The 24,881-nt window shown below is 52.4% G+C and overlaps 1 protein-coding gene across 2 annotated transcripts in view; it reads left to right on the top strand.

Annotated features, from left to right (window-relative positions):
- TSNARE1 (t-SNARE domain containing 1) overlaps positions 1-24,881 on the top strand; it is a 79,880-nt gene that overhangs the window by 111 nt on the left and 54,888 nt on the right. The gene's annotated exons all lie outside the window — the stretch shown is intronic.

The raw sequence follows: 24,881 nt of genomic DNA, 5'->3' as shown, positions 1-24,881 counted from the left end.
GCAGCGGCGTGCGGTGGTGCCGGGCCGGCGGGGGCGGGCCGGCGGGGGGAGGCTGGCTTGGCTGGGAGGGGGCGAGGCCGGAGGCGGGGGCGGCGGAGGCCGGGGCCGGGAGGGGCGCGCGGGGCCCGGGGTGGTCGGGGGCGGGGTGGGGCGGGGCCCGCGCGGCGGGAGGGCCTCCGGGAGGGGCGGGACCGCCATGGGAGGGGCGGGGCCGAGGGGCAGGGTCGTGGGAGGGGCAGGGTCTCGGGGGCGGAGCGCTCGCACCGAGGCCCGGGTGCACACGTGTTGGGCGCCAGGGACGCTGCTCATCACCAGCGAGCGGGAGGCAGCCCTTGAGGGAGAGCCGGACACGATGTGCCTCCTTTCCGCTCCTTTCTGCCTTTTCTCTACGTTTGGCTTAAAACGTGCCTCTGGGGCACGGAGGGTAGGGGCCCTCCCTCCCGTCCAGCTTCCAGGTGCCTCTGATCTGTGCTGCCCCCACGGAAGCCCTCCAGGGGCTTCCTGTTGGGAGACTCACGTTTCACTCCTCCTTTGCCCTCTGGGCTCTTTGTGCGCCGTCCAGTGTGGCGGCCACTAGCCAGCGCGGCGCAGGCATGGAACACTCCGGTCATGGCAGAAAATTCTTTGGGTCGAGCTGCTGGACTAGATGGGCCTGCTGCCATTGCAGCCACACCTGGCCTCTTCCTCACCCACCCTCTTCCTGCCCTTGTCTTAGTTCCTGGTGGGATGGCAGCTCACCATCTTTACGGCAGGTCACAGCCCACTTTGCTGACCGCCCTCTCCTACCAGTACCCTGGTTCAGGTCCTTTCTCTTTTCCTTCTCAGCACTTCATGTTTTGTCACTGTCGCTTGTTTGCTTGTTTTCCGCTTTATCTTGGGTCCCCAGGAGGCAGGGATTGGGACTGTTCCTCACTATAGCCCCAGGGTGGACAGTGTCAGGGTGAGGTCCAGGTGAAGTATGTCAGTATTGGAGGGCTTCAGCCTATTAAAATGGTACTTCTGAGTGGTCAGCCTCATATGTTGTAGGTCCTCGGTAGAAACCGGCGCAGCCTGCCCAGGACAGTGCAGGAGCCCAGTTGTGACTGCAGTAGCTGTGGGAGAGTGGCAGTCCGAGAAGGCTTCCTGGAGGAGGCGGAGCTTCCTGGGCCACCTGCACATTTCTCTCCTCCTTTGATTGCTCTGACTGTATCCAGGCTACCTTCTCCGGGCGCTCCTCTGCAGGGCCCTGAGGTGGGCACCTATACACGGGCACTGCCATCTAGGGGTTTGGGGGCTCATGGGCAGATAGGAGTCCTTAAGTCCCCTCCTGCAAGGTGAAGGTCGGGACCCTGTTCGGGACCCTGTTCCTGCCTACTGCTCCAGCCACACCTTCCACCCACTTGCTTCGTGTGCCCTGCCAGTGCACAAGCCCTTGTTTCCTGCACAGCCCATGTCTTTTCTCATGTCTGTGCCTTCCACTTGGAATGCCTTGTACTCCGGTTCTCTTTGGACGCTTTCCTGTCCCCTTCCTCTCCTGGGTCGGTTCACCCACGTTTATGACCACGGCTCACAGCACACAGCACCTTTCTGTGTTACTGAGAGTTTCGTTGCTCTGACTAGTGTTTGGACTAGTGTTTGGGAGAAGCAAACTGTTGGCCAAGGCTTAGATTTTTTTAATGCGCACAGGCATATCTGTGGCTGTTGGGTTTGTTTTGATTGTGTTATTTGCTACAAATGGAATTTAACCTGGGTGGCTCAGTCCAGCCGTCATTCTTTCTGTTCTTTGAATTGTGATCTGTGCCATGTCTGTAATGACGGACTTGCTGGGCTGTAAAGGTAGGCCGCCTCTCGGATTCCTCTGTTTTCTGCCAGAACGTTCAGCACCGCCTGGCTGCTAAGTGTTTGCTGGACCCCTGAATGGAGGAGTGGGTGACATGAGACTAAGTGAAGCGGGAATGAACAGCGGCAGACCCGAGGGAGGCAGGTGAGGTATGGATTTGGTGCTGGTCCCAGGAGGGCCAGCCTGTGCCGCGCTGAGAGTCACTTGAAGAGCAGCCGAGACAGGGCTGTGGGGAGCAGGGACCAGGGGTCTGACGTCTGGGGTCTGGGCCGGACCACACGAGGGGTCTGTGGCTAGAGGTGTGCGCCCCCTCCCAGCCCGCAGAGTCCAGGCTGTCGGCCCCTGGGCTCCGTATCGTGTGGCTGGGTCCACGATGGTGGTAGCAGTGCCGTGGACCTTTCCCTGGCGTGATTGCTGGCTGGGGAGAGCGGGGTCTTCCTGGGAACCGGCGCGGCAGGCTGCACACAGTCCCAGCAGCCCTGCGCTCCCGCCTCCAGGAGAGGGCAGCCCGCCCCGAGGTGGACGCAGGAGAGCAGACCAGGCAGTCGTGCTGACCCTGTGAGCCCCCATCTCGGAGCTCCCAGTCGATAAAGTTTTATTGTTTTCTTTACGTGGGTTGATGGAAGACTGTCTCATTTTCTGCCTCTTGATGTCCCCCATGGGAAGGATGGGGACCCAGCCCTGACTGCGTCAGCATCCTGGTACGAACAGTGAAATCCTGCGGACACAGCGTGGCTGAGTCTCAGCTGTGGGGTCCTGAGTCACGTTCCTCATTAGCACGTCCCCGCCCTCTGTCCTTTCTGATCCCGCAGCCACCGGGAGGTGGTGGCATCCGCGCCATCGCAGAGACACAGGCGCTGAAGCTCTGGGAGGGGCTGTGGAGTCAGGGGGTGCCCGGGAGGCTGGTGCAGCTGCTCCTCTTCTGAGCAGCCCTCCGGCTCCAGAGACTGCTCTCTGGCCTGCGTTTGAGGTGGGTTAGCGGGAACCCAGGAGAACTGGCCATCGTCAGCCTTTTGTATCATCATCGTGATAGTCAGCACCGTTTATGGACCTAGCACCTGCTAGGTTCCTCATATTCCTAAGATCAGGACACTTTCCGGGCTGAGTAACTTACCCGGAGTCACAGGCGCGTAAGTGAGCGGCCAGGATTTGCCTCCAGCACTCTGGCTCCAGAGCCCGCCCAGCTCTGCTGCCCCGCCCGCCCAGCCTTCCTGCTCTGCTGCTTCCTGCGAGGACCAGATTGGAAGATGCCACCGCCCCAGAGGATGCCTTTTGAGTTGGAGAACGACTTTGGTAGTGGTGATGATTATACTAATAAAGACTTTATCCTGACTTTCCCTCCGTATTGAACTGATGTTCTAAAGGAGTGCCTGGCACGGGTCGAGGGCGTCAGGGAGTCCAGCTCTGGAAGTGTGGTATCTCTCGTCGGGGGCGGGGGGTCGCGGCTGGGCTGGAACTTGGCATTCTTGTTCCCAGTGTGGCCGGATGAAAGGGGGTTACAGTGAGCCCACCATTGGCCATGGCTCCTCTCTGGGACCTGTGGAAAGGAGTCAGGTCCTTAGGGCTTTGGGACCAGGTGCCATGCTCGGGCACCTGTCTGTCCACGTCTGTCCTACTGTTGCCCGAGCCAGACCCTGGATGTGGTCGCGGGGTCACAGGCTGCGCCTGCACCAACTAGGAAGCTGGATGTTAGGGGTGCGGGGTGGTGGGGAAGGAGGGCGGTGGGATGTTTTCTGGGGAAGACGGGGGGCAGGCACCCCGGGGGATGGCAGGGGCATCAGAGCTCTGTTCAGGGAGTCGGCGCCAGACAGAGCCGGCCAGGGGCAGCCCCCCCGCCTTCCGCCCCAGACACCGCTGGCTGGCTGCCCTCCACCGGGAGCCATGATCTGTTCCTGCCGAGTATTCGGAAAGGGACAGTTTTACACCGGCAGCCCGGAATCAACCTCTCCCACGTGAACTCGGCACAGCAGCCCCCTTCCCGGGCCTGGCTGCCCTCTCAGCACAGGCTTTCGGTGGCGGTACCACCGAGGAGCTGGATCCCCGCCTCGGGTCTGCCCTCCTTCCCCGCTACGGCCTCGCCCACAGCCAGGGTGCTAATGAGCCTGGGCAGGTGGGAGACGGGCCTGGGCTTGGGAGGTGAGTCGGTTCTGTGTCTTCCGGGTCCAGGGTCCGGAAAGCCTTCAGTCACAGGGCGGACGTCTGGCTGGTCCGCAGCCTCCAGCCTGGACCCCGTAATCCCCTCTCAGTGTCCTGGCTCCTCTGGCCCGGGGGCCGCTCTGGCGTGTTTCCCCGGCTGACCTGTCTCAGGGCGCCCATCTGCAGCATCGGGCCGCCTCCACACTTGGCCTTTGCAGCTCTCACGGCGTGACCTGAATGTCTCCCCAGCCTCTGGTCAACCTGCTGGGCCGATTTCTCGGCTGCCCAAGGCTGCCCTCTGGGATCAGCTTGGCTGCCCCTCTGGCTGGAATGGCCGGGCGCCAGCGCCCCAGGGGACGTCCTCCGACCGGTCAAGGCTCAGGTCTGTGCGGCCGTGTGGAAGCCTGGCCCGTCCTCGGGGGCCTGGCCCAGGGCAGGGGAGGGGCTGCAGACTGATGGAAAGCCTTGCGTGGCTGCTTCCTCGTTTCCTTGTGGTCATTTGGTGTCGGGCTCCCCGTGTACTCTCCAGGGCCAGGACCCTGTCTGTCTCTGTGGCCCAGCACAGGAAGAGCGCACAGTAGGTGCTCGATAAATGCTCATGTAAGCACAAGCTAGCTATTGGAAAGGGGTATTTCTCAGCTCTTTCAGCTGGTTTCTGGGCATCTGCCGTGCCAGGGGCCACCTGCATCTAAGGTGGGCCAGCCGTGAGCAGGTGCTTCACATGTGTGTCCTGGCTCCTCGGAGCAGAAGGGAGACGGCAGCTTGCAGAGGGTGGGTTGTAGCTTGCAGGGGGCGGAGCTGTGTGGGGATGAGTCTTCCAGGGCCCTGCAGGTGGGTGGCACGTGGAACATGCTGTAGGGACCCTGAGGAGCGGGGCCGCAGCTCCGAGTGGAGGATGTGGTGGTTTTGGTGCCACTGGTCAGAGCAGGGAAGCGGGGCAGTCATTTCCTCTTAGACCTCACGAGGTGATGCCTGTTTTCCCAAGGCCACGAAGTGCAGAGCGTTCTGGGCGTAGGACCTGGCGTGTCCAGCCCTAGAACCTGGGCTTTCCCACTCTGCCCCACAGCGTTACCGACCCAGGGTTGTGGAGAGCTGCTGGACCAGTGGCTTGAGGGGGTCCCCGGAACTGGAGGGGCTCTAGTCACCCCAGCTGGCAGCATCCTCTTCCTTTAGCCAGAGCAGCTCTGATCTCATCCATTTCACCTGGACCTTCTGAGGATGATTGTGTTTGAAGGAAGGATTCTGTAGCTGGGAAAAGCTCTAAAGCTGGTTCAGCCCTCATTCTACACCTGGGGAGGCAGGGGCCAGAGCCGCCTGCTGCTGTGGGGTGCAGCCTTGCCCTGCCTCTTCCGTCTGGCAGCGTGTGCCGCTGCCCACCTGCAGGAGGGGCTGGAGGCCCGTGGAGGGGGGCCCCACAGGCAGCAGGCGGGGTTCTGTCTTATGGGCCAGGAGGGCCAGGTGGGCAGGAGTGAAGTCAGGCAGCAGGTGCAGGCACGGATGTGATTGGATGGACAGAAGTCTTAATGGTGTAGGGTAGGTCTTGCTGCGGTAACAAGTATCCCCCAGGTGCCAGCAGCTTAAAACCACAGAGTCAGCTTTGTGCATTGGGAAGGACACCCTTCCTCGCCGGGCTTCCCCTTTTCCTTGAAGGATTGCCCTGTGCTCAGACAGAGGTTGAGCCCTGTGGGGTCACCTCCCTTGTGGCCCCCATGTCCTAGGAGGCAGGCACTTGGGAAGCAGATCAGGCTGGATATGTTCTCTGCTCTGGCCACTTGGTGACCTCGGGCATGGAGATTGACAGCCCAGTGTCTTTGGTTTTTGTTTTTTTAATTGTTAAACTTTATATTTTGAGACATTGTGTGTTCACATGTACAACTGTAAGAACTGATTCTGAGCCTTCCTGTGTACCTTCACCCAGTTTCCCTAAAGGTAGCGTCTCACAGAGCTGTAGCACCGTGTCACACCCAGGATACCAGCAATGGGTGCAGTCAGAATGCAGGCTGTCGCTGTCACCTGGTTGCCCTTTTGTAGCCACACCCCCCTCCCTGCTACCTTCACCCTCCTGAACTCCTGGGAGGCCCCAGTCTGTCCTCCTTTTTTCTTATGTCATTTCAAGAATGTTCTACAAATAGAATCATACAGTGTGTAGCCCTTGGGGACTGGCTCTTTTCATCTGGTGTGATTCCCCGGAGGTTTCTCAGGGTTGGCACATGTACCTGTAGTTTGTTTGTGTTGATCACCAAGTCCTGTTCCATGGTGTGAACGGACCACGGTTTACCTGTTCCAGTGCTCTTGCACTTTTTGAATAGTGTATATGGTTCAAAAGTAGAAACACACGAGGAAGCGTCCAGTAGAAAGTTGAAAGTCTCCCCATCCCAGCCGGCCCGGTCCTTGTCTCCACATGTGACCCTGCTCTTGGTCTCTTATCTATCCTTCCAGATACGTAAGAATGCGATTATCTACCACATACAAATCTACACTTTGATATTTTTCCTTTTTCTGTCACAAGTCATGTTATAAATTTCTTCCCCACCTTGGTTTTAATTTTTCCCCCCACTAACCAAAACGTCCTGGAGGTCTTCCTATATTAGTACAGAGAGCTTCTCTTTTTCTCGTTGACAACTGCAGAATATTTCGAGTATGGGTATGTCAGAATCGATTTAATGTAGTCTTTTGTTGATAGAAATTTAGGTTATTTTCAGTCTTTGCCTATTACAGAATGAATGACCTCTTCGTATGTCATTTGATGCATGTATGTAGGATGTATGCTCTGAGTGCAGGTGCTGGGTCAGAAGACTCAGACTTTCCTCATGAGGACACACCCTGCCAGCCCCCCTCCGAAGGGGAGGCACTGGTCCACATACCCATGGAAAGCTGTCGCGCCCATCCCCCAGCTGCTCGCATGCTGAGTGTGATCAGGCTTCAGAGCGGGGACACATCTGCATTTCCTTTCTGATGGATGATGGTATCTTTTTATGTATCAAAGAGCCGTTTGTGTTTTAGTTGTGAGCTTTCTGTTCCTTGACATGGTCCATGTTTTAAAAACTGCGTTGTTGATTTTTCCCTGTAGATTATGGAGATGAGTTCTTTGAACGTCAGATGAATGCAGGGCATTTGCTGCTGCCTTTTGTTGTCCTTTCGTGTAGTCAGATCCGTCAACTTTCACATGTGGTGTTTGGATTTTGAGTCGTAGTTAACGAATGCTTCTTTTCTTCAAGTTTAAAAAGAAGTCCTGTGTTTTCTTCTCATTTTCGTTGATTTCCTTTTAAAGTTTTTATTCATTTGTCTTTTATCCTGGTGTGTGGTGTGAGGTACGAGTCTGACCTTAATTTTTTCCCAGATGGTCTACTAGTAGTCCTGTCCGAGTTATTAAAGAATCCGTTTCTTCCCCCACCGGCTTTAGGTTCTAGCTTAGTCATGCCCTAAACGGCCATCTGTACTTAAATTTTAAAATAATGTATTTATCCTGGTAACAGCCCTTCACGTGAGACCTGCCCCCTTCGCAGATTGAAGTGCACAGTACAGGACTGCGTGCACAGTGCAAGTGCCGCATGCTGTCGACCAGGTGCGGCGTTGCCCACGCGCGCTCTGGAGCCACATCATGTTGCTTGTGCGTGCTGATTAGCAGCTCTGCACGTCCCCTGCCCCAGCACCTGGCAGCCACCGTTCCACTCGGTAGTTCTTTGAACTGGACTATGTTATAGATCCCTCGTATAGGCGGAGTCATGCAGTGTCTGTCCTTCTGTGACTGGCTTATTTCACTTTGCATAATGTCCTCAAGGTCCATCCGTGTTGTCACGCACTGCAGAATTTCCTTTTTAAAGGCTGAATGATATCCATTATATGGATATGCTGCGTCTCCTTTACCCATGCATCTGCAGACAGATGCTTCGGTTGTTTCCATATCTTGGCTGTTGTGAATAACACTGCAGTGAACATGGGGCACAGAGTACCTTGGAGATCCTGATTTTAATTCTTTGGAATAAATGCTCAGAAGCGGTACTGCTGGATCACATGGTAGTTCTATTTTTAATTTTTGAGGAAGCTTCATACTGTTTTCCATAGCGGCTGTGCCGTTTCGTGTTCCCACGGTCAGTGTACAGGGTTCCAGTTTCTCCACATCCTTGCCAGCGCTTATTCTCTCTCTCTCTCTTTTCTTCTTCTTTTTTTTTTTTTTTTTCTTCTTTTTTTGATAATACCCATTCTGACAGGTGTGAGATGACATCTCATTGTGGTTTCGATTTGCATCTCTCTGATGATTACTTACGTTGAACATCTTTTCATGTGCCTCTTGGCCATTGGTATGTCTTTCTTGGAAACATGTCTATTCAAGTCCTTAGCCCGTTTTATAATTGGGTAATTTATTAGTTTTCTTAAACTATTGAATTGTAGGAGTTCCTTATATGATTTGGAGATTAACCCCTTATACGATGCACACAGTCGTATACTTAGCATGGTTCCTCTTAACGATTTTACAGTTTTTTTGACGTTTCATGGTGTGAAAGTGATACGCATTCAGTAGAAACCATGATTCGAATTTTGAATTGTGATCTTTTCCTGGACCAGAGATGTGGGGTGGATACTCTTGTGATGCTGGGCAGTGGCAACCACAGCTCCCCATCAGCCCCGAGGTCACGAGGGTGACCAGCCGGTGCCCAGACAGCTATTCTGTATTCAATTTTAGTACAGTGTTCAATCAGTCACATGAGATAGTCCACACTTTAGTGTAAAATAGGCTTTGTGCTAGATGGTTTTGCCCACTTGTAGGCTAATGTGCGTGTTCTGAGCACGTTTCAGGAAGGCCAGGCTAAGCTGTGACCTTCGGTAGGTTCAGTGTTTTAAATGCATTTTCGACTTACCTTCAGTTTACCGTGGGTTTGTCAGGGTGCAGCCCCATTGTGAGGCGAGGAAGGTCTCCCGCTCCGTAGGTGCCTTTTCGCTCGATGACTACTTCCTTTGCTTTGCGGCAGCTTTGTAGTTTGATGTAGTCCCACTTAGCTGTTTCTTGTTTCTGTTACTTTGTGCTTTTGGCATCATACCCATGGAGTCACTGCCAAGCCCAGTGCTGTGAGCCTCTCCCCTGTGCTTTCCTCTAGGAGTTTTACAGTTTGGGTCTCGTGTTTTAAGTCCTTAATTGATTTTGAGTTGACTTGTGTGCGTGGTGTAACATAGGGTCCAAGTTCATTCTCTTGCAGGTTCAGCTTCAGTTTCCTGGCATCATTTGTTGCGGAGACTGTCCTCTCCCCGCTCTGTGTTCTTGGCACCCTTGGCAGATCCAGTGACTGTGTCGATTTCTTTCTGGGCTCCCTATTCTGTGCCATTGGTCTGTGTGCTCGTCTTATGCCAGTAGCATACTGTTTCAGTGACTGTCACTTTGTAGTATATGTTGAAATCAGGATGGGTGATGCGTCCAACTTTATTGTTCTTTCTCAAGATTGATTACGTTTGTTTGCCTGTAAGCTGTTCCACTGTCCATGTGTACAGTTGTAACCTCTCTTTTAATTTTTTTTTTTTTTTTTTGGCGGTACGCGGGCCTCTCACTCTTGTGGCCTCTCCCGTTGCAGAGCACAGGCTCCGGATGCGCAGGCTCAGCGGCCATGGCTCACGGGCTCAGCCGCTCCGCGGCATGTGGGATCTTCCCGGACCGGGGCACGAACCCGTGTCCCCTCCATCGGCAGGTGGACTCTCAACCACTGCGCCACCAGGGAAGCCCATCTATTTTAATTTTTAAGGCCTTATACTGTGTTTTGGTATATCAAAGAACTCATTGCTCTTTTGTCATAATTTTTTTGCCTATTCTAGATTATCTTTACATATGAACTTTGAATTAGCTTGTCTATTCTTTACTCAGTCCCCCCCACCAAACATACACATACACACACTCGCATCCCTAAAACCTGATTGGTTTTGGGTTGGAATTATGTTACATGTACAGACTAACTTAGGGAGAGCGACATCTTTATGACATTGAATCTTCCTTCTTAAGAATGTGCTGTAGGGCTTCCCTGGTGGCTCAGTGGTTAAGAATCTGCCTGCCAATGAAGGGGACACGGGTTCGAGCCCTGGTCGGGGAAGATCCCACATGCTGTGGAGCAACTAAGCCCGTGTGCCACAATTACTGAGCCTGCACTCTAGAGCCCGTGAGCCACAACTGCTGAGCCCACGTGCCACAACTACTGAAGCCCATGTGCCTAGAGCCCGTGCTCTGCAACAAGAGAAGCCACCGCAGTGAGAAGCCTGCACACCGCAGTGAAGAGTAGCCCCCGCTCACCGCAACTAGAGAAAGCCTGCTCACAGCAACGAAGACCCAATGCAGCCAAAAATAAATAAATAAATAAGTAAAAAAAATTATTAAAAAAAAAAAAGAATGTGCTGTACTTTCCCAATTGCTTAGGTCTCTTTTTCTGTAATGTTTTCAAGTTTATTTGCAGGAATTTTATCCTTTTAAATGTGATGGTTAGGAGTCTTTTCTTCTGTGTTATCCTGTGTTTGTATACACATGTATGAATACTCTTGATTTCTTCATATGAGTTTGCCCCATGCTACCTTGCTGAATTCTGTGTTTTTAATTGGGTTGGCCAAAATGTTCATTCGGGATTTTCTGTAAGATGTTACGAAAACCCGAACAAACGTTTTGGCCAACCCAATAGTTAATTACCTTGAGTTCTCCAGGTATCCGATCGTAGCAGCGGCAAATAGTGATATTTAACCTTCCCCTTTCCAGTCTTTATATCCCAGGTTCCTTCTGTTACGTAACTGCGTGGACTCATCCTTCAGTGTCTCCGAGGAGCTGGTGGAGGCCACCTCTCTTGAGCGCCCCTGGTGTTTCCCCGTGGGGCAGATGTGGATTTGGAATGAGATACATGCCTTCCACGTGTCAAGGAAGAGCCTGTCCTGCCCATTTTACTGAGGGTCTTATTTATAAAAATCAAGAATTATTGTCGAATTTTGTCAGTTTCTTTAAAAAAAAATCATCTATGGGATGATCATATGACTTTTCTCCTTAGATATAGTAATCTGATGAATCACACTAATGGGAGTTGCTAACAGCGAGACATTCTTGAGTTCCTAGAATGCCCTTCACTTGGTCTGATGTGGGATTCCTTTAAGGTGCTGCTGGATACTTTGTGCTGTTTAATTTAGCATCTGTATTGCTCTTCATAAGTAGGCTTGGTCTGTCATTTCGTTTTTGGTGTGTGTGCACTTTCTTCTAGGTTTTGATATCAGGGTCGCATCTGCTTCATAAAAATAAACGTTTTCTTTCTGATGCATTTCTAGAGTAGTTTAATAGCGTTGAAATACCTGGTTTTTAAAGTGTTGGTAGACTTTGTGAAACTGTTGAGACCCGGTGCTCTTCTGTTAGTTTTGTTTTTGTTTTGAGCAAGAAAATCCTGTAAACTTTTTCTTTCTTTTCTGGGGGTCAGTTTTAGAAATTATATTTTCCTAGAAAATTGTCAGTTTTGTCCAGGTTGTCAGATTTATTCACGTAGACTTGAGTGTAATTATCTCTCACTCTTCTCTTAATTTTCTTGGTTTCTGTGATTATTTCCATCTTATTTGTTCCTGTTTTTTCTTGGTTGGATTGGCTAGTTGTTTCCATTTTATGGTTTTTCTTTTTCTTCAAAGAGCCATCTTTTGGGTATTTTAAAAAATTCATTGTCCTTTTTTTTCCTGCTTCTTAATGCATCCCTTTTTGCTTATAGTTAAGAATTCCATTTGCTTTGTCTCAGTTTATCTTAGCATCCTTTTCCCTAGATGTTTAGATGCTTGATTAACTTGTTTCTGTTCTTTTCAAAAAAGTGTTTAATGTTTAAAGGCCGTTCCTTCAGTTCTGAGAGTATGTGTTTTCCTTATCAGTGCTGTCTGGAAGTGCTATAATTTTGCTTTGTCTCTTTTTTGGTCCAAGAGCTGTTGAGGAGCAAGTCTGAAAAGCATCTTTTGATTTCTTGGTTTTGTTGTTATTCTGGTTTTAATTGCATTTTTTTTTTTCTTTTGCGGTACGCGGGCCTCTCACTCTTGTGGCCTCTCCCGTTGCAGAGCACAGGCTCTGGACGCGCAGGCTCAGCGGCCACGGCTCACAGGCCCAGCCGCTCTGCGGCACGTGGGATCCTCCCGGACCGGGGCACGAACCCGCGTCCCCTGCATCGGCAGGCGGACTCTCAACCACTGCGCCACCAGGGAAGCCCTTAATTGCATGTTGATCAGAGAATGTTGACTATTCTCTGTCGAACTTTTTGGGTTTTATGTGGTTTTTCTTGTAGTTCTAACACGGAGTCAGTTTTCACCATTGTTCCACAGGCACTTGAAAAGGAGATCTGTTCTCTCTTTTGGGTGAACAGCAGTTGACGTGTGTGTCAGTCAGTTTCACCACCTGATCGTGTCGTGGGTCACATAGGTCATAGTTTTTGTTTGCCTGCTCTGTCGTGGACTGAGAGAAGGGAATTGCAGTCCTGCCGTAGGTCTGTTTCTGCCCCTTCCTCCTGTGTCTCCTGTGACTGCTGGCGTCTGTGGTACAACTATCGTTTTTATTCGGAATTGCGTACTTTGTTTCGTCTCCACGCGGCCTGACTTCGGGATCATGGTGCGCTGCCCTCCCTCTTGGTTTGCCTGGCGCGCCTTCTCCATCCTTCTGCCCGTCACCTCCTGCGTTCCTTCGTGGGTGTCTGTCTGTTCCATAAGCATGAGGTTGGATTTGCTTTGTGATCCAATCTGAGAATCTTTTTTTCTTTGACTAGAGAAGTTAAACTCAGTGCCGTTAAGTGACGGCCAGCCGGCTGTCTCTGGGCCCGTTGTTCTCAGCACCGCGGACAGCTCCTAGGGCGGGGCCTCCATCCCTGCAGCCCATCCTGCCAACGGACACCTCCTCCCTGCAGGCCTTGGGGCAGGGCTGGAGGCCCAGGGCTGCCCTCGGGTCTGAGCCACTGGCCTGCCCTGGCATCAATACCAGCGGGTTGGTGGGCAGTCAGGGCAGGGGCTGCAGGGTGCTACTGTGGGTTTGGGGCTGAGGGCAAGCTCTCCTTTCCCCAGGGGCCCCTCTAGCTGGGTCTGCACTTTCAGGTCCGGGGCAAAGAGCGTGGGCTTTGGGGGTCCAGCCCACGCCTCCTGCCTGTCACTCTGAGCAGTGACACTTGTGGCTTACCTCTGCCATCTGTAGAAAGGGGGACCCCGCGTCTTCCTGCCGCCACCCCGTCTCCTGCAGGAGAGGTCTTGCCCTCCTCATTAAAGCGGCAGACAACAAGCTGTCCAGCAGCCCCTGCCTCCTTGGCCCTCATCATGCTGTCCTCTGCGAGGGAGGAGGTGGCGATGACCTGGGGGGTGGCAGTGGGGCCGGTGGCTCATAGGAGGACAGGGCTGCTGCTGAGGGTTGGCCTGGCGATGCTGCCACTGGGGGGGCGGTACTGAGGGGTGGGGATGGCAGTGGAGGTTTTCCGGTGGCCAGGGTGGTGTGGTGACACTGTCCGGTCACGCTGCTCCTGGCGGGGTGGTGTGATGTGGTGGTGAGACTGGGATGCAGCTGCACCCTGGACACTCAGGTGGTGACGGTGGCTCAGAAGAAGGCCCAGATCTCAGCGCACTAGGCCCCCTGTCTCCCCGCTCCCTCTGCACGGGGCTTCCCCACGGGGCCCCCAGCGTTCGGCACTGGCTGCCCTCCGTAGCGGTAGTCAGTATGCGCCTGTCTGCCTGGGTGAGGGTGAGGGGGGGGCGAGGCAGGGAGAAGGAGCTCTGGGTGTGGGGGTCATGAAGCCTGTGCCCTTAGGATTGAGGTTTCAGGTTTGTGCCTACCCCCTTTCCCCGCGACCGCTGGGCTCAGCAGCGCCCTCAGCCAGCCTGTTCTTAGGACGTGGCAGGTGTGTGGCAGCCCCTCCGCCCTGTGGCTCCCCACGAAGGGCCGGGGGAGAGTCCTGGGGCTTCTGCTGTCTCGTCGGATGACCGTGGCCGTGCTTGCCTCGCTGGCCCCTGTTAGGAGAGCTGGACTGTGAGCCTGGTGTGGCCTGAGCTGCGGCCTGCTGCTGCCGCCGCTCTGGCGGGGCCGTGGCCATGTGGGGTGGGGACAGCACTGGCTTTGCCCAGAGACAGACCTGGGTCTGGTTCCCACCTTGGCCTCGGATCAGCTGGGCTTCCTGGGCAAGTTCCTCACCTCTCTGAGCCTCAGTTTCCTGTCCATGGAGTGTGACAACAAAGGTTCCTTCCCCACAGTTAAGTGGTGACCACGGGCTGTGAGTCCAGGGCCCGCTGGGTAGCCTGTCCCTGGAGAGCCGGGCTGCCTGCTGAAGTGGGCTGGCTTCCCGCCTGCGTGGGCCGCGCCCGGGAGGTCGGGGCCTCCAGCTCCGGCTTCAGGCCGTGATCCTTCTCCACCCCACGGCCCGGGGAGTCTTGGGGTCTGAAGGGGAGCTGGGTCCTTGCCGTGTGCGGCTGTGCTGTGGGCCCCGCCCTCGTGACTCAGGCACAGTCTTGCTCCTTGGCTGCCACCATCCTGGGAGAGGGCCTGGCTGACGGGCAGGCGGCAGGGCGGTGGGCAGAGCTAGGCCCTGAAGCCGGGCCTCCCGTGGCCTTTTCGGGGAGGGGCGTGGGGGTGGGGGAGGGGTGGTGTGGCAGGTGGGATGGGAGAAGGGCATGAGTGGCTGGCATCCCAACCGCCCTTTGGTGCTGTCAGCAGTCCTGCTTCTCCGTGGCCATTCTGGGCATCATTCTCGGGGTGCCTGGGGCGCCTGGCTGGCGCTCTGTTTGACGAGGAGTCCAAGTTGCTATAGCAACACTCCACCGCATGCCACTGCAGCCCCTGGCCCCTCCTCTGCCTTTGCGCACACAGGCACCCGTGCGAGGGGCCCTTGGGGTCTGGCCCAGGTGCGTGCGTGGGGAGAGGCGGCCCGAGCCAGGCTCTGTGCCTCAGGGTCCCCTGTTGGGGTGGTGGCGCATGGCTAGCACACGGATGGAGCGCCGAACACGCCTGGTGCTTTCGAAGCGCTTACGTGTCTTAACTCATTGACTCCCCAGCCACTGGAGAAGTAGGTCTGTGGCAGCTGTCTCCTTGTTGCCGGTGCAGGGAGGCAGGAGGCTGCATTCTCATCCATGGTCTCTTAGCTGGGAGGTGAGGGGCCAGGGTATCCCAGGGTGCGGGCTGGTGTGTGGCCAGGGTCAGGGGTCACCATGTGACCTGGCCCGACCCAATTGCGACCGAATCAGGGGTCAGGCTGGGTCCCTCCTGGGCTAGGCTCTGGCCGGGGATGAAGTCTCCTCGGTGGACTGGTTGGGTCTTCAGCCTTCACCAAGCTGCATGAGTTAACAGAATGATCCTAAACCAAATGGGGTGTGTCCACTTGCCGAGGCTGGCCGGGCAGGACGTGGATGCGTCGGTCACTCCCGGCCGTGTGCTCTGCAGGTGTGGGCTGTCTCAGGTGGTTTCCCCGGGCAGCTCCCAGGGCACCAGGTGGCCCGTGTGGGTTGTTGGCGTGCCGTGGGTCCATCAGCCAGCAAACTACCTGAGGACCTGCTGTGCACTGGTCCACCCCGGGGACCATGGCCAAAATGCAGCCCTGGCCTTGTGGAGTGCCACCGCTGGCCTGTGCGTCCAGCCCAGCAGCGCTAGCATGTTTGCTTGCTGGGTTAAGTGACCACATGTATTTTTCCTGATTGTAAAAGTGACGTGTATGCCTGGCCAAGAGCTTCGGGGGCCCCTGGCTCACACCCCGAGCACGCCCTGGGTCCCGAGTGCAGTGTATCTGCCCGCAGCCTCCGGTGACCCGCCACCAGCCACGGCGCTCTGAGCAGCTTGGTAATCGCCATGGGATGTGATTCACACACCGTACAGCTCACCCGTTACAGAGTACAGTTTAGTGATTTCTAACCCATTTGCCATGTTGTGCAACCATTACCAAGGTCTAATTCCAGAACTTTTCCACACCTGCACATGAACCCCGTACCCATGGCGGTCACTCCCCATTCCCACTTCTGATTCCCCCTGGCAGCCGGGGCCACGTCCTGTCTCTGTGGATTTGTGTGTTCTGACGTCTCACGTGGACGGGGTCTGGCACCGCGTGTTCCTCTGTGGTGGCTGCCTCCCCACCTCACCGTGTTTTCAAGGCCCTGGTGATGCGTTTCCTTCCAGTCTTTGGTCCGTGCACGTGTGCCGTGGGTCTGGGATGTGATCCCTGGAGGTTCCTCGTGCCTCTTCCCACTGTCGCGTGAACGCGACCACCGGGGGCGGGGGCAATGGGGGGCCTCTGTTCTGGCTTCTCGTGCTCGACATGAGGATTCTGCGAGCCCTGCGTGTGTAGCTCACGTCAGCAGCCTGAGCAGATGGAGGGTCCCGGCGTGTTCCCTCTCCTGTTGGTGTGCGTCTGGGCTACTTTCAGGGTGGGTGATGATGACCAGGTGCCCAGGAGTGGGGTGACCCTGGCGGAGGTAGATGTGTCTTTATAAGAATCTGCTGAGCAGTTCTCCTGAGTGGCGGTTCCTCCGTCCCTGTGGCCAGGACATGCACTCCTCAGGGTAACTGTGTGTCTTGTGTTTGTAGCATCATTTTTCACCTTGGCGTCACGTGTGAGCATTTTCCGCCCACGACTGAATATATACTTTTAGCACTATTTAAAGTTGCTTCATCACACCCTGTTTAGATGCCTAACAGGATGTATTTAACCCTATTTAAGGTCGCTTCATCACACCCTGTTTAGACACCTAATGGGATGCGTTTAACCCTATTTAAAGTCGCTTCATCACGCCCTGTTTAGACACCTAACGGGATATATTTAACCCTATTTAAAGTCGCTTCATCACGCCCTGTTTAGATACCTAACGGGATGCATTTAATTGTTTATTGCTGCTATTTTGGTTGTTTTAGCTTTCTGGCTTTTATTTTGTAATGCTTCTGGCTTCCGAGTGCTTCCTGTCTGGCTCCTGGAGCAGAGCTCTTGGGGTGCAGGGCGTGGTGCCTTCTGCAGATCGGTTTGCCTCTGCACCCCCAGGGCCACCAGCCCCGATCCCTCTGCAGTGGACCCCGGCTGCTTGGGGGTGCGCTCTCGGGTGGGGGACCACTCCTGCTGTGCTGTGATGTTGGGTTTCATCTTCTCACTGAGCCCGGCGCCTCCCTGGGGTCAGGGGGCTGGGTGTGTGGCTCTGCCAGGCGCTGGGCCCTCGCACGTTCTGTCCTGCGTGGGTTTGTCTAGCTGATGTGGGGGGGCGAGCCGTGGGGACTTTCTTTGCAGGGTTCCCCCCCACCCCCCACTGAGGGCAGGGCACCGAGGTGGGGCTGGCTGGGTCCCTCCCTCCGCTGCCTGGCCTCTCCCTGCCCCACTGGTTCTGTCTGAATCTCAGTGTCTCTCCCCGATTTCAAATGGTTTTCATTTGCGAGAACCCTCCAGGGGCCTGAAATTCATGGATTTCCCACTTCTAAAGTGATGTGCTTGGAAGCCAAAGTCCCCAGCGAATGAACTTTAGGTTTAATTTCCCTGAATTTTGTAACTAACATCTCGAGAAGACCCGCTCCTTCGCACATTCAGAGGAGGCCAAGGGGGCTCTTCCTTTTTGCTTTTTCATCACGTGGGGCTGTGTCCCTCCCTCCTTTCCCATCTATGTCGAGGCCTCCCTCTGTCTCACATTCTTGCGTCTCTGTCCTTGCCAGGAGGGGTCTCGGTCCCTGCTGGGCTCCGACAGCCACGGGCTCAGGCCAGGTTCTTGGGCTCTGGAGCCCCGGCCCAGCAGGTAGCTGGTGGGTCCCTGGCGTGGTTCTCTGCCAGGCCTGTCCTCGGCTCTGCCTAGCCTCCCCTTGCCCAGCCTGTGGTCAGGAGCCTGGGTCCGGGCACATCCTGGTATGGTCGGGGGGTCATCTCCTCTGAGCCGGGGTCAGTGCTCCTCTGCGGTGTGGTGGTCTTGGGATCCCCCACTCTCGGGGCTCCCCACCTCTCACAACCCCGGCTCCCGCAGTGGCCTGGGACAGGTCCTGGGGGTTGTGGCCGACGGATGGTGCAGGCAGGAGGCCTGAGGCCGCCCTGGGCCTCCTTCCTGGGGATGGCCAGGCTGACTTGTCTTCAGTGCCTGTGTCCTGGTTTCTCAGGCAAGCTGGGGGTGAGGCGTTGGGGCAGAATCAGGCTGTCACAGCCTCCCTCGTGGGTGGGGTGTTTGTCCCCTCTCCCGTGTGTGTGAACTCCGCCGGGACAGGCATTGGCTCGCAGGGCCTTTAAGACCGCCCAGCTGTCCTTTGAAGGTGCCTGCGCCTGGCCTGAGCCAGCTCCCGTGGCCCTGGGTCTGCGCCCTGTGGCTCCTTCAAAGACCAGATGGTTTTCTTCCCCAGGGAGTTGTGCTCAGCTCCCAGCCTGGTCCACGTGCCCCCTGCCCAGTCCTGGGGGCCTGCCCTACCCCCACAATTTTTCTGGGGGGAGACACACGGAGAGGCGTCCCAGAGAGCTTGGGGTCTCAGCAGACTGGCGAGGCAGGGGAGTGCTGGGGCATTGCTGCAGTCGGGATGGGGAGGTGGCCTGGAGGAGCGGAGGAAGGATCCAGAAGCAGGTGCAGGGCTTGGCTAGGACCCGGAAGAGGCCGCGTGGCCTTGGTGAGCATGTGTCCCTTTGACCCCCGGGTGCTGGGGCAGGAAACAGCAGGGACGGACGGGAGCATTGGTTCTGCGGCCTTTTGCACACACAGCTCCCTTACCCCTGCACCCCTTGGGGGGCCGGTGCTGTGGTCGGGCAGTCGTGGAGGAGGAGGCCGGGTGAGGGGAGCGTCCGCGAGGCAGTGGTCACATGTGCCAGTCTCTTCGTTCACAGCATCTGATTTTGAGTCCTACTTAGGAAACTTGCCCTGCGTACAGGTTGAAGAGGAGCTCTTCTTTTCTCAGATACTTTGTTTTATCCTTTACTTGGATAGCCGTGATCCCTTTAGCATATGTTCTTTTTATTGTGTTAGGTATGAACCACTTTTTTTCCCACGTAGATAGCCAGATGTCCCAGCACCATTTATTAAAAAGTTCTCCTTTGATTTGAGGTGCTGCATTTATTTTATCCTAAACATCCATACATATGCGGCTCTAATTTTAGACTTCCTTTCTTATTCCATTGGTTTGTTTGTGTTTTCCTGCCTGGTTTTAATTATAGAGACTTTCTAGCATTTGTTATGATAGCTTTGTTGAGATATAACTCACGTACCCTACAGTTCACCCTTCTGACACGTACGGTCCAGTGGTTTTCAGTATCTACGCAGAGTTGTACATTCATCACCGCCATCAAAGCCCAGGACGTCTCATCACCCTAGATGAAGCCCCACACCCGTTAGCAGTCACTCCCCTGCCCCCCCCCCCCCACCCAAGCCTCTAGCAACCACCTGCCTGTGTCCTGTTTCCGTGGACCTGCCTGTCCCGGGCATTTCACAGACGTGGGATCGTGCGCGTGTGACCTCCGTGTCCGGCTCCTCAGTGCAGCGTTTCCAGGATTCATCTGTGTTGCAGCAGCATCAGCACTTCTTTCTCTGGGATTTTTAAGTCTGGGGGAAGCAGTGCTTTTTACCTGCTTGTTCGTGTAGCGTTTTCTTACATGAACTCCCTCGGCCTGTCTGGCTCTATAAAGATGCTGGTTGGTATTTTTATTGGGGTGGAAGAAGGGATGTTTTTGTGAATAGGGTCATCCTGTTCAAGGACAAGGATGGCTTTCCATGCGATCCTCTTGGCCTTCCATCTTCTGGAGTGTTTTAAAGCTTCCGCTCAGAGGTATTTCCCATTTCATGTTAGCTTCATTCCTTGATGTGTTACTCTGGTGACGGGTTTTCCTTACGATTCTGTCCTCTAACTGGGTGTGTGTATGTGAAGACGGTTGCTTTCTGTATGTGAGTTTTATGTTCTGCTGCTTTGCCCAAGTCTTTACTTCTTGGAATTTGAACCTTGTCTCAGGGTTTCCCAGTCACCGTCATGCCGTTGGCACTGGTCCCACTTCTGTTTCCCACGTCCCGTTGGTCTCGCCTGTTAACCTGTGTTGCCGACGCCTCCGGAGCAGTGCTGGGTGGTGCTGCGCACGCAGGGAACCTCTGCCCTCTCCTGCATCCCTGGGAATTGCTTCCAGTGCTTTCCCTTTAAACAGATGCTTGTTTTAGGGTTAAAGGGTGTTTACCATTTTAAGAAAGATTTTTGATTGTTTTCATCAGGAGTTTTGTTGATGCGTCTGTTTTTGGCACCTGTGGAGAAACTCATAAGCCTTTCCCTTCGGTCTGTTAACGTGGTGTCATGTTAATGGGTTCCTAATGTGGAACGTGCCCCACATTCCTAGAAAAATAAACAAATCAGGTTTGAATTTTGTTTCTTAGTATCTTATTTAGTGTTTTGGCATCAATATTCATAGCCAGTACTGGTTCGTAACTTTCCCATTTTTTGGACTGCATTCATCAGGTTTCCGTATCAATGTTGTACATGTTTCATAAAAGAATCAGGAGATTCTCCTGCATCGTCAACACACTGGAATAATTTATGGAGCTCGGGAAATATGTGGCTTTGGAAATGTGGGGGAATCATCCCCCCTCCCCCCAACCCCCCACAAAACCATCTGGTCCTGGTATTTTCTGTTGGGTGGTTTTTATGATAACTTTCTATTTCGTTTATCCAAATTTGTCTGTTAGAGCTCTCTGTCTCCAGTGGGTAGCTTTTTTTTTTTTTTGGTGAACTTCGTTTTCCTAAGATATTATCCATCTTGTCCATGTTTTACGATTTATTCGTATAGAGATTTGAAAGTAGAGCCTTAATGATTCCTTAACATTTTTGTTTCAGTGATTTGCCTCCTTTTTCATTTCTTATATTGTGTATTTGTGGCTTCTTCCCTCTTTTCCTGACTAAGTCAGCTATTAGTTGTCTTTTTTGTTAGTACTTTTTAGAAAACAGGATTTTGATTTATAATTAGGTCTATTGTTTTTGTTTTATACCTCATTAATATTATTAACTTATATATATATTGTTTCCTTCCTTGTGGTTACTTTTGACTTTTTTTTTTGCTCTTTTCCAACCTTTTGAGCTAAGAATGAAGTCCATTTGTTTCCTTTTTTTTTTTTCATGAAATGCTAAGGGTTATGACTTTTCGTCTGGTCACTGCTTTAAGTGTGTTTTGTTGGTTTTCACATGTAGTGTTTTCACTTTTTTTTAAAGAAATTTCTTCATTTTAGTGGGTATTTTTTCCTTTTTCTCCAAGACTTGTCTAATTATTTTTGAAGTGGGAGGAACTTCTTGGTTTTAGAAGCTATGTCGGACATGTGTGCAGGTTACTGCCAGTGAAGTGTGTTACAGCTGGTTCTGTAGCTGTGCAGTCTTGGTGCCCAGACCACGAACACGGCGTGGCCCCTCATTTGTTTTATGTTTCCTTTACTTTTAATAATTTTTTTTTATTTTAGTTTTCAGTACACAGATCTTGCATCTTTCTTAAATTTATTAAAAAAAAACTCTAGTAGAATTTTCATTTTATTTTGAACTTAAAACTCTTGGACGCAGTAATTCTAGTTTTAAAGAAAAGTTACCAAATTAACAGAAAGCCTACCTTTCCACCAGATTCCCCATGTGTTACCGTTTCCCCGTATTTGCTTCATCTCCTTCCCTCTTCATGTTCGTGTGAACGTCGTGTGTTCTTCTGAACTGCTCGGTGAGCTGCAGATGTGATGCTCCTCGATCCCCAAATACATGATCTCTTACGTAACTGCAGGGCGGTTATCAAAATCAGGACATTAACCAGCCAGTACTCTAGCCTAAGGGTCTTACTGGTGTTCACGGGACAGACCTTGTGAGGGATCCCAGTAACTCGTCTTAGCAAAATGAAATCCAGGATTGTGTGTTGGTTTTGGGGAGTGACGTCCCTTTAGCCTCCTTGAACCTGTACGGTTAGTTCCTCTGTCTTTGTTTCCCGAAACTGACATTGGTGAAGACTGCAGGTCAGTTGTTTTGCAGGCTTTCACTCAGCTGGGTGTGTCTGATGTCTCCACAATTGTTTGTTCTTGGCAGGCGGACCTGGAAGGCGCTGCCGTGTCCTCCTCAGCGCGTGTGGCAGCAGGAGGCACATGACGTCTGATGTGTCCCCGATGGTGTGATGTAGGTCCTTGGGTTAAGGTGACTAGTCTGCCAGGTTTCTCCTCTACAAGGTTATTCTTTTTCCATTTTTAATTAGTAAGTTTCTTGGGGAAGATACTTTGAGACTATGTGAATATCCTGTTACTCATGGGACTTTCACCCACCAGCTCTAAGGTCCACTGGACATTCTTGCCTGAATCAATTATGGTCACAATGTTGCTAATTCCATCATTCCTTCCCCAGTTGTCAGTATATGCTCTAAGAAAGAGCTTTTTCCTTTTTTTCACTTGTTTATTTGTTTATAACCATGTGGACTCATGGATTTCTGTTTTACTTCTTTATTATAAGGCTATAATAAATAAAAATTATCTTTTACTACCATTGTCTATTTTTTAAAAATTAAGTATTTTTTGGCTGCATCGGGTCTTCGTTGCTGCGTGCGGGCTTTTCTCTAGTTGCAGCGCGGGGGCTTCTCATTGTGGTGGCTTCTCTTGTTGCGGAGCATGGGCTCTTGGCACATGGGCTCAGTAGTTGTGGCCTGCAGGCTCTAGAGCACAGGCTCAGTAGTTGTGGCACACGGGCTTAGTTGCTCCATGGCATGTGGGATCTTCCCAGACCAGGGCTCGAACCCATATCTGCTGCATTGGCAGGCGGATTCTTTTTTTTTTTTAAATTTATTTATTTATTTATTTATTGGCTGCATTGGGTTTTCATTGCTGTGTGTGGGCATTCTTTTAGCTGTGGCGAGCAGGGGCTACTCTTCGTTGCGGTGCGCAGGCTCCTCATTGTGGTAGCTTCTCTTGTTGTGAGCACTGGCTCTAGGCACGCGGGCTTCAGTAGCTGTGGCTTGTGGGCTCTAGAGCGCAGGCTCAGTAATTGTGGCGCACGGGCTTAGTTGCTCCACGGCATGTGAGATCTTCCCAGACCAGGGCTCGAACCCGTGTCCCCTGCATTGGCAGGCGGATTCTTAACGACTGCGCCACCAGGGAAGTTCCGCTATTGTCTATTTTCATGCTCAGGTTGTTCCAGATTTAGCCAGTGGAAGCCTTTCAGGCTGGTTCCTGTGTCCTTTGGGGACAGCCCCACCTTGCTTCGAGCACTTCCGTACTCTTTTGTGTAACAGAATATTCTAGGCTTATCTTTTACTTTCTCTGCCCAGTCCTGGAATCAACCATTTCTCCAAGCAGTCTTAATTCCTTTTTGTGAAGAATGGTACTTTGTAACCAAAATCTGCGTGCTGGGCGTGTCCGTTGCTCTGGGGCATTACCCCGTCTTAGGGGACAAGGCTGGGAAGAAGATGAACATCACACTCACAGCTGTGTGAACGACTGGTCCTTGTGCGGCTCCGTGTACCCACTCACATCTCTCTCTGCACCGTCTGTGTGCAGTGCAGACTGCATTCACACGCCGCCTGCCAGCTCCAGTGGGCAGGGAGGGCGCTGGCAGGGTACCAGGCAGGTGCGGGAGTTGCTCTTTTCTTCCTCCCCAGCTGTGGGACCACAGTGGGACCGTAGTACCCAGGGCAGAGAGTACTGGGGAGGGCGGGTGGGAGGACTGCAGCCATGGGGAGGGGTGTTGGGGGGCTTCCTAGACCCCGTCTGTCTCTGTGACTTGGGTGAGTCGGTTTCCCTCCCTGAGTTCAGTTTCTCTTCTTAAAAATTGGGGTTTGACCCACAGCCAGCATCATTCTCAATGGTGAAAAACTGAAACCATTTCCGCTAAGATCAGGAACAAGACAAGGTTGCCCACTCTCAATGCTATCATTCAACATAGTTTTGGAAGTTATAGCCACAGCAGTCAGAGAAGAAAAAGAAAGAAAAGGAATCCAAATCAGAAAAGAAGTAAAACTGTCATTGTTTGAGATGACACGATACTATACGTAAAGAATCCTAAAGATGCTACCAGAAAACTACTAGAGCTAATCAATGAATTTGGTAAAGTAGCAGGATATGAAATTAATGCACAGAAATCTCTTGCATTCCTATACACTAATGATGAAAAATCTGAAAGAGAAATTAAGGAAACACTCCAATTTACCATTGCAACAAAAAGAATAAAATACCTAGGAATAAACTTTGCTAAGGAGACAAAAGACCTGTATGCAGAAAACTATAAGACACTGATGAAAGAAATAAAAGATGATACAAACAGATGGAGAGATATACCATGTTCTTAGATTGGAAGAATCAACATTGTGACAATGACTATACTACCCAAAGCCATCTACAGATTCAGTGCAATCCCTATCAAACTACCAGTGGCATTTTCCAAAGAACTAGAACAAAAAAGTTCACAATTTGTATGGAAACACAAAAGACCCCGAGTAGCCAAAGCAATCTTGAGAAAGAAAGATGGAGCTGGAGGAATCAGGCTCCTGGACTTCAGACTATACTACAAAGCTACAAAAGTAATCAAGATAGTATGGTACTGGCATAAAAACAGAAATAGAGATCAATGGAACAGGATAGAAAGCCCAGAGATAAACCCACACACATATGGTCACCTTATCTTTGATAAAGGAGGCAAGAATATACAATGGAGAAAAGACAGCCTCTTCAATAAGTGGTGCTGGGAAAACTAGACAGCTACATGTAAAAGAATGAAATTAGAACACTACCTAACACCATAGACAAAAATAAGCTCAAAATGGATTAAAGACCTAAATGTAAGGCCAGAAACTATCAAACTCTTAGAGGAAAACATAGGCAGAACACTCTGTGACATAAATCACAGCAAGATCCTTTTTGACCCACCTCCTAGAGAAATGGAAATAAAAACAAAAATAAACAAATGGGACCTAATGAAACTTAAAAGCTTTTGCACAACAAAGGAAACCATTAACAAGACGAAAAGACAACCTTCAGAATGGGAGAAAATATTTGCAAACGAAGCAACTGACAAAGG

Source organism: Delphinus delphis, chromosome 17 (assembly GCF_949987515.2).
Source record: "Delphinus delphis chromosome 17, mDelDel1.2, whole genome shotgun sequence".
Lineage (NCBI taxonomy): Eukaryota > Metazoa > Chordata > Mammalia > Artiodactyla > Delphinidae > Delphinus > Delphinus delphis.
Note: the sequence above shows the minus strand (reverse complement) of the source record. Positions and strands in the feature narration are given on the sequence as shown.